General features: G+C 46.9%; 1 protein-coding gene across 16 annotated transcripts in view; it reads left to right on the top strand.

The window, feature by feature from the left end:
* Positions 1-227: 227 nt before the first annotated feature.
* Positions 228-9,367, top strand: part of KLC1 (kinesin light chain 1) — a 60,431-nt gene continuing 51,291 nt past the window's right edge. For all 16 annotated transcript variants that reach the window (XR_010731189.1, XR_010731188.1, XM_066274973.1 and 13 more), the window contains exon 1: positions 228-501. The gene's annotated coding sequence lies outside the window, so the exon portion shown is untranslated. The remainder of the gene's footprint in view (positions 502-9,367) is intronic.

Raw genomic sequence — 9,367 nt, 5'->3', positions numbered from 1 at the left:
GGCCCCCGGTTATCCTAGCCCCTCAGGACCCTTCCTGGGGCGGGCAAGCGGGCGGAAGCCCCCCCTGCAGTTCTGGAAAGACTCAAAGGGACCCATCGCACTTGAAGAAAGGCACGCTGCAGACAGCATTCCCAATCCGGGAGCAGGAGTGGCCACGCCCCCTCCGCCCACCCCGGCGGCGGGGCAGGTGACGTAACGAGGCGCGCGGCATTGTGGGGCGGGGCCGAGCCGGGGGAGGGACGCCGAGCCGCCATTTTCCGTGGCGCGAGCGGCTGTGCCGGATCCGGCGGGGCGCGAGGCGGCGGCTGCGAGGGGCGGCCGCGGGGACAGCGCGCGCGGACGGCCGAGGATGCTGCAGGGAGGCCGCGTCGGCGCCCCTCGTTCGTGACCGCGGCGCTGTGCCTGAGGCAGCTGAGGCGGCGGCCCGCGCTGTCCCGCTCCGCGCACACGCCCGGGGCCTCCGAGTGACAGCGCTAGCGCGCGGCCCGCAGGAGCAGCACGGTGAGTGCGGCGGGTCCTCGTCCGCGTCCGTTCCCTTTCCCTGCCCCAGCCCGTCCCCTCGGGTTCGGGAATCTTTGGCCCCGCATCCCGGGTTCGGCCCTGCCGCGGGCGGGCGTGTGTGCGGGGGCGGCCGTTCCGGGAACAGCCGCGTTCCAGGGGAGCCGCGCCGGGGGAGGGGTCCGCCCCCGGGAACGCGGGGCGCGGGGCGGGGGACGCCGGGCCGGCTGGGCTTTGTCCGGGTCCTCCCTCTTCCTTCCGGACGCCGCCCTCTCCCGCGGCACCGCCCTGGGCGGGCCAGCGCGCCTGTCACGCTCGCGGAGTCTCCGGTGGCCGCCGGACCTCGCCCCCTCCGCGACCCCGGTCTTTTATCCCTTTCATCACCAGGCGCGTAGCGTAGCGGGCGATCCACCTGCAGCAGCCCCGGGCCTGGGATGCTCGGTTGTCAGATTGGGTGCCCCTCTTTCCTGAAATACGTATATTAAAATCAAGCGCATATATATATATATATATATATATATATAAAGAAAGAAAGAAAGAAAGAAAGAAAAAGAAAAATCAGTGCCCCGTGGATTGGATAGTTTTATAACTTGAGGTTTGTAGATCCAGGTTATTTTGTGTTAGAGATCTTGTCTTGTTGCTGATTGCTGTTTTGTTATTTAAACAATACGTGAAGACTTGACACAGGAAGCATTTGGTAGGGAGTACTTGCAAAATGATGTTCTTAAAAAGTGTGAGGTACACTACTTTAAGTGCTATGTTGAAGGGCAGTTGGTTCTTTGATTCTTTGCACTCGTTAAATTCAAAGGCTTTTTTTTATTCCACCCCCAAAGGCCTTTTTTTTTTTGGTACAGCATGACTAAGCCATTGATCAGAATCATTAGCTCAGAATACATTGTAATCAGTGAAAACCCCGTTAGGAAATTGGAACGACCTCCTTATGTCTCATAATCTTATTGGAGTTCAGGATTTACCTCCTGTTTCAGGGACTGACAACAAGCCTTAGAGTGGGAAATTTGATCCATTGTTCTGCTTCCTAAGTATCTGTAAGAATACAATGATACTAAATAGTAGTCTAGGTGGGAGGGTTGTCACTCTCTAGAGTCAGTGTCTCCACCTCAGAGAATGCAATATCATGGTGCAGTGGAGCCTAGCATCCCTGTGGTGTTCTGAGGGGCGTGGAGGGCCCTTGGTGGTGACCTCACTGCGCCTGGCTCCTTCACCTGGCTGGGCAGTGCCATCTAAAAACACTGTGGACATTATATAGTAAAGGTAGAAAGACGTGCATGGGAATCAGGACAGTGTGATTATCTCCAGCAAGGAGGAGGGAGAAAATGCCACTCGGGAGGGGCACATAGTATCTTAAATAAATCATACATTCCGAAGTATGTTTCATAACGTTGAAAATAGACAAGTCAGCCCTGGCTGGTGGACTGAGCGTCAGCCTGACAAGTGGACATCCCGGGTTTGATTACCGATCAGGGCACACAGGAGAAGTGACAATTTGCTTCTCCCCCTCTCCCTTTCTCCCTTTCCTCCTTTCCTCCTTTCCTCCTTCTCCCCTTCTCTCCCTCTTCCCCTCCCCCAGTGGTTCTATTGGTTTGAGTGTGGCCCAGGTGCTGAGGTTGGCTGGGTTGGAGCTCATCACCCTCAGGTGCTAAAAACAGCTCCAAACTCCAGCATGAGTCCAAAATGGGGTTGCTGGGTGGATCCCGGTCTGAGCACGTGCTGGAACCTGCCTTGCTATCTCCCTTCTTCTCACCTTGAAAAAAAAGAAAAAGAAAAAGAAAAAAAAATAGGTAAGTCAATATGTACCTTTCTGTATAGGGCTATAAATTGTCTTTAAACAATTGTGCAAGAAGAAAAGTAGAAACAGAAAAAGTCAAAAGTTGAATAAAATGTAGGATTTGTATAATCTGAAAACATAAGTGGAATATAAGAAGAAAGAGGACTTCATGTAACAAAGTGATCAGTACTATCTAAATCAGGGGTCCCCAAACTTTTTACACAGGGGGCCAGTTCACTGTCCCTCAGACCGTTGGAGGGCCGGACTATAAAAAAAAACAACTATGAACAAATCCCTATGTACACTGCACATATCTTATTTTAAAGTAAAAAAAAAACAAAATGGGAACAAATATAATATTTAAAATAAAGAACAAGTAAATTTAAATCAAACTGACCAGTATTTCAATGGGAACTATGGGCCTGCTTTTGGCTAATGAGATGGTCAATGTGCTCCTCTCACTGACCACCAATGAAAGAGGTGCCCCTTCTGGAAGTGTGGTGGGGGCCGGATAAATGGCCTCAGAGGGCCGCAGTTTGGGGACTCCTGATCTAAATAGAAGTACAGTTTTAAGTTTTGTTTTTTTTTCTTTTCAGTTTTAAGTTTTAAGTGTTTTGAGTTTTAAGTGTCAGACATTGGGTCATAAAGTAGAAATGATGAGCATCTCAGGATTGTGAAAATATGGTCTTAAGTGTCTATTGAGAACCAGCTGAATGAGAGGTGATGTGCTAATGAGCAGTTGGAGGTATAAAGATAAAACATTGGCTGTCCTCTAGGAGCTCACAGTCTGGAGAGGAGACAGGAAATGGATGATTACCACAGATTAGGTTAAGGACTGTGCTAAGTGCCCTAAGGGGTGATTCCTGTTAGAGACTGGCAGAAAAGTACAAATTGGCAGTGGTTCTCCAGGACCTAAGCCCTGAGGTGCTGCAGTGAGGGGAGTGTTGGGATGGGTGAGATGGAGAGACAAGATCAATACTGGCTTGAACAACATGCCTGGGGGTTACTTTCATCCTGAGTGTGGGAAGGAAGACTTGAGAATTCAGGGAGTGAGATGGTGGCATTTGAGAAAGAGTGTAAGTAGGCCTGGCCAGATAGCTTGGTTGAGTAGTGCTGTCGATGAGTGCAGAGGTTGCCGGTTTGATTCCTGTTTGGGGCACATACAAGAGCAGACTGATATTCCTGTCTCTCTCCCTCTCTATTTCTCCCTCCCTCCCTTGCTCTCTAAAACCAGTAAACATTTAAAAAACTTTTTAAAAATAAAAAAAGCTTAGGTAGTTCGGCAGGTGCTTTGAACTGAGATGAGACTAGATAGGAAGTCATGAACCCCAAGCGAGGACTGAGAGCTTCTGAGTTAGGACAGTGACAGTAGGAACAGAGGAACAGATGACTTAGAGGGGCCTTGATTAGGGAGCAAGTAGACTGGGGTTAGGGTGGGGTTGCAGGCTGGCAGAGAGGGATGAGCAGTGTTGGCTTGGCAGCCAGAGCAAACTACTAAAACATAAATTGGATCATGGCACCCTGCCCCCATCTCTGTCCCTCATCTTCCTGCTGGCCCTCTCTAAGGTACATCCCTTTTCTGGACACCAGTGACCTTACTTTCCCACATGCTCCTCAGCACTTCTTATTACCATATGGTTAACTTAATTATTTCCTTATTTTCTGTCTCTACTTCATAGTCTCCATGAGGGTGGGATTTTTACCTATTGCATTCATTGTTACTGCTTGCCATGGACACTTAATAAATGTTTATTGAAGGAATGCATCTAGAATGATTTGTCAACTTGGGTGACTCACTGGCTGGTGAGGAGGGAGGAGACTTCAAGCCTGATTATGGATGGGTTAAATTTGAAGTGTTTGTGGGTGGCCAGGTGTACCAGCGGGCAGCTGGAGATGCAGGGCTGGAGCTCAAGACTGATTTAGGTTGGAGATAAAGATTTTTTTAAAAACTGATTTGAAAGAGAGTGAGAGGAGAGAGATGAGAAGCATCAACTCTTAGTTGCATCACTTTAGTAGTACACTGATTGCTTCTCATATATGCCTTGACCTAAGTGCTCTAGCCGAGGCCGTGACTCCTTGCTCAAGTCAACGACCTTGAGCTGAAGCCAGCAGCCTTTGGGTTCAAGTCAGTGACCATGGGATCGTGTCTATGATCCCACGCTTAAGTTGGTGACCCCACATTCAAGCCAAATGAACCTGTATTCAAGCTGGGGACCTCAGAGTTTTGAACCTGGGACTTCAGTGGCTCAGGTCAGTGCTCTATCCACTGCATCACCACCAGTCAGGTTGTCAATTCAGTTTTTTTTTTTTTAATTATTTTTATTTATTCATTTTAGAGGAGAGAGAGACAGACAGACAGACAGACAGAAGGGGGGAGGAGGAGCAGGAAGCATCAACTCCGATATGTGCCTTGACCAGGCAAGCCCAGGGTTTTGAACCGGTGACCTCAGCATTTCCAGGTCAACGCTTTATCCACTGCGCCAACACAGGTCAGGCCTCAATTCAGTTTTGATGAATGCATATCAAAATAGAGCCCAGAAAGTTCCCTCAGGCCCCTTGCCAGCCATCAGTCATCCTTCTCCAGCAATACTGTCCTTTCTGATTTCTATAATCATAGGTTATTTCTGTCTGTTCTAGAATTTCATATGAATGAGATTGTACAGTGTGATTTTTGCATCCAGCTTTGTTGCTTAGTGTAATACTTTAGCATCGTCCATGTTGTCGTATGTGTCAGTGGTGTCTGCTCCGCTATTCCTGAGGAGGGGTCTGCTGTACAGGTCTGCCACAGTTTCATCCCTCTTCTCTAGCTGCACTTATGGGGGCGCTCATTCTTGTACAGGACTGTGGGGACATACACCTAGGGTCCCTGTATGGAGAACGTTTAAAGAATCTGTCAGTTTGGCAAAGTGGGTGTACATTTTACACTACCGCTCACAATGAGTGAGTGTTCGGGTTGTCCCCTGTCCTCTCCTGCGGTTGGTGCTGTCATCTTCATCTTAGTCTTTCTCAGGGCTGTGTTGTGCCATCTTGTCACAGGGTCAGTGCGCCTGTGGCGGTGAGCACTTCCTCATGAGCCTGTAGGTCTTCTGTATACTGTTTCAGCGAGTGTCTGTGCAGTGTTTCGCCTATGTGCAGACTGGGATTGTTTGTCCTTTTAGTGTTGACTGTAGGAGTGTTTTACATATTTGAGTACAAGTCTTTTTTTTTTTTTTTGTATTTTTCTGAAGCTAGAAACGGGGAGAGACAGTCAGACAGACTCCCGCATGCGCCCGACCGGGATCCACCCGGCACGCCCACCAGGGGGCGATGCTCTGCCCCTCCGGGGCGTCGCTCTGCCTGACCAGAGCCACTCTAGCGCCTGGGGCAGAGGCCAAGGAGCCATCCCCAGCGCCCGGGCCATCTTTGCTCCAATGGAGCCTCGGCTGCAGGAGGGGAAGAGAGAGACAGAGAGGAAGGAGAGGGGGAGGGGTGGAGAAGCAGATGGGCACTTCTCCCGTGTGCCCTGGCCGGGAATCGAACCCGGGACTTCCACACGCCAGGCCAACGCTCTACCACTGAGCCAACCGGCCAGGGCCTGAGTACAAGTCTTTGGCCAGATAAATAGGTTGCAAATATTTTTTCCCAATCTATGGCTCAATAAATTTTTTTGACTGTGCCTTTTAAAATTTTTAAAAAGGAAATTAGATGCTTTGTTTAATCAATGCTTGTAGACCTTTTTCTTTTTATTTTATTACATTTATTGGGGTGACATAGGTTAATAAGATTATGTACATTCAGGTGTCCAATTCTATAATACATTGTGTATACATCATATTGTGTCAGGTCTCTTTCCATCATTAGACATTTGTCCTTTTTATTCTCTTCTACCTCACTGCACCCAGTAGTTTTAAATTTTGATGAAGTCCAGTTTATCAGTTTTTTCCCTTTATGGTTCCTGTTTTCTGTTGTCTTCTCTGTTCATGTTTTAAATCATTAAAAAATGTATGTTCTCTTGGGAAAACTCATGACATGGACAGATGTAAAAATGTGAGTGAGAGTTGTCCCTCTTTCCCTTTCCTCTCTAACGAGAGAGCTGATTTTAAAAAAATCATTTCTGTAATTGTTTGTCTTTAGTTAGGGAAGAAGATTATTTCATATATGTGTCATTAGTTACCACTTAACTACATAAACTTAGTCTTTCGGTGTTACGTTACCCTGCTGACATTTTTCTGTTTGGAAGTACAAATGTTCTCTATTCCACAGAATGTGCACTCTGTGCGTTCTTCTGCATTAGACTCCACCCTGTGCGTGCTCTCTTCGTCTCTGTCCTGTGAAGCTTGTTCCTTTCTGCTCTTCAGCCAGGGACTCCTAATAGAGGTGTCAGCATCACTTGGGCTTATTCACCTTGTTTTAGGAAAAAGTGGGTGCTCCTAGTTTCACATAGCACCCTTCCCTGCAGTGTCTCATGTTTAAAATTTGTATCTGAAGGGCCTGGCTGGTTAGCTCAGTAGGTTAGAACATCATCCTAAAATGTAAAGGTTTCGGGTTCAATCCCCGCTAATGGCACACACAGGAAGCAACCAATGAATGCACGGCTGAGTGGAACAAAAAATGACTGCTTCCTTTCCCTCCTCCCTCTCTCTCCCTCTAAAAATTAATCAAGAAATAATAAAAAACCATTAGTTCTGACTAGGTAGCTTGATTGGTTGGAGTGCAGAGTTCATTCCCTGGTCAGGGCACATACAGGAACAGCTCAGTGTTACTGTCTCATTGTCTCTCTCCCTGCCTCTCTCTTAAAAAAAAAAATGCATCTGAAGAGATGGGTCTTTGGTCTTAGGCAAATTAAATGACCTCAGTCCTCTTCCCAGGCCTGGCCAGGAGTCCTGCCCAGCAGTGGGGGGTCTGGTCTTAGCTCTTTCCTCAGATGTGGCCTCTGACAGTGACAGGCAGAGTCAGCTCTTCCTGAAAGCAGAGATGTGGCTAGGAAAAGGATCTGCAAACCTAGAGATGGCTGATTTTGAAACAGACCCGCAGGTGACCTCCTGAGCAGGGGCTGTGGGGGAAGAACCCAGAGTACTGACTGCCTTCCTTCCTCTAATCATGCAAGGGCGCCTGCAGAAGAAGCACCAGGCGGCCAGGCTGTGCTTTTATTTTATCCAGCGGCTGATGGTCTGAAGATGGAAACTGATTCAGAATAGAGGCTGTAATTATGGAGTCTTTCATTTTAACACATTTACTTTATGTATTTTTGTGATTTGTGATTTTTTTTTTTTAGGCCAGTACGATTCATTCATTCAGTTCATTCTGTGATTCAGGTTTAGAAGAGTTGAGGAAAGGATTAAACTAGAGGAAGATTAGACCAGAAGAGTCACAATGGCACTAGCAGAAAATGATGTGTCATAATATTTCCATCAAGTGAGGGCTCTTTTCAGCTGCAGTTCATGCCCAGAGGGAGGTGCTTGGGGGAGCCCATCCTCCCTTGAACAGTGATTCTTAGTTGGGAAAAGTGGGCAGTGTATATTGCTGGATAAGATATATTCAGTATTCACTATGGTGTTATATTTAGAAAATAAAATAATTCACTAATATGAGCTACAGAGGGGCATGACATTTGTATTTTTATCCAAAGATGTCATGATTTGAAAAAACCTTGAGACTCCAGGAGACCATTTTTGGATTTTGCTCTTATATGTTATATAAGCTGGCGGGAATAACACCCTCTTTCCTGCTGTCTACCCTATCCTACCTCCACCAGAACAAAACCGGACATGTGAAAATTCAGGAATTACTGTGTTTTTTGTTGTTGTTTTTTTACAGAGAGAGAGAGAGAGAGAGAGAGTCAGAGGGATAGACAGGGACAGACAGATGAGAAGCATCAATCATTAGTTTTTCGTTGCGCATTGCAACACCTTAATTGTTCATTGATTGCCTTCTCATACGTGTCTTGTCCGCGGGCCTTCAGCAGACCGAGTAACCCCTTGCTAGAGCCAGCGACCTTGGCCTCAAGCTGGTGGGCTTTTGCTCAAACCAGATGAGCCCTCGCTCAAGCTGGCGACCTCGGGGTCTCGAACCTGGGTCTTCCGCATCCCAGTCTGACGCTCTATCCATTGCACCACCGCCCGGTCAGGCAGGAATTACTGGTTTGTTTGTTTTTTTCACTTATTTTCTAGTAAGTTGTATTTCCCCTTGATTTTTTTTTCTAATTTTTATTTATTGATTTTTAGAGGGAGGGGGGAGACAGAGAGCGAGAGAGAGAGAAGCATCAACTCGTAGTTGCTTCACTTGTTTGTTGATTGCTTCTCATATATGTCTTGACCACGTGAGTCTGAGGTTTCGAATTAGTTATTTCAGCGTTCTGGTCGTTGCTCTGTCCACAGCGTCAACACAGGCCAGGCCCCTGGATTCTTTACTATATAATTTTTTTCCCTGAAATTTCAGAGCCAGAAAATATGTACATTTTCACTACTAATATTACCATCAGTTTGCTTTTTAGTTCCAATAGTAACATATTATGTATTTGTAAATTTCCAAATCCATTGAAGAGGGCTTGAGAAACAAAATGTTTATCAAAAGGAGGCTGTAGAATAAAAGACAGACAGGAAGCTTCTTGTGATTCCTTGAGAAAGCTAACGTAGATTAGGTCAGGTCCCCAAGTGGGGCTCTGTGTTTTGTTTTCCTTGATTTGTTTTTTTTTTTTTTAATTTAAAAAAAAATTTTTTTAATTCATTTTAGAGAGGAGAGGGAGAGACAGAGAGAGAGAGAGAGAGAGGAGAGACAGAGAGAAGGGGGGGGAGGAGCTGGAATCATCAACTCCCATATGTGCCTTGACCAGGCAAGCCCAGGGTTTTGAACCGGCGACCTCAGCATTCCAGGTCGACACTTATCCCACTGCGCCACCACAGGTCAGGCTGTTTTCCTTGATTTGTATCATTTAATTAAAAAAAACTCTGGATATATTTTACTGGGATATGATTCACATATGAAAAAACTTACAGGGGTGGGTGTGCATTTAGTTCTAGATCATTTTTGTCAACCCAGAAAGAAACCTGTACCCATTAGCAGTCACTACCACCCCCTCTCCTCCAGCCCTCGGCAGCCACTGTT

The sequence above is a fragment of the Saccopteryx bilineata genome, chromosome 4 (genome assembly GCF_036850765.1).
Source record: "Saccopteryx bilineata isolate mSacBil1 chromosome 4, mSacBil1_pri_phased_curated, whole genome shotgun sequence".
NCBI classification, from domain to species: Eukaryota; Metazoa; Chordata; class Mammalia; order Chiroptera; family Emballonuridae; genus Saccopteryx; species Saccopteryx bilineata.
This window is presented reverse-complemented; position numbering and strand designations above follow the sequence as displayed.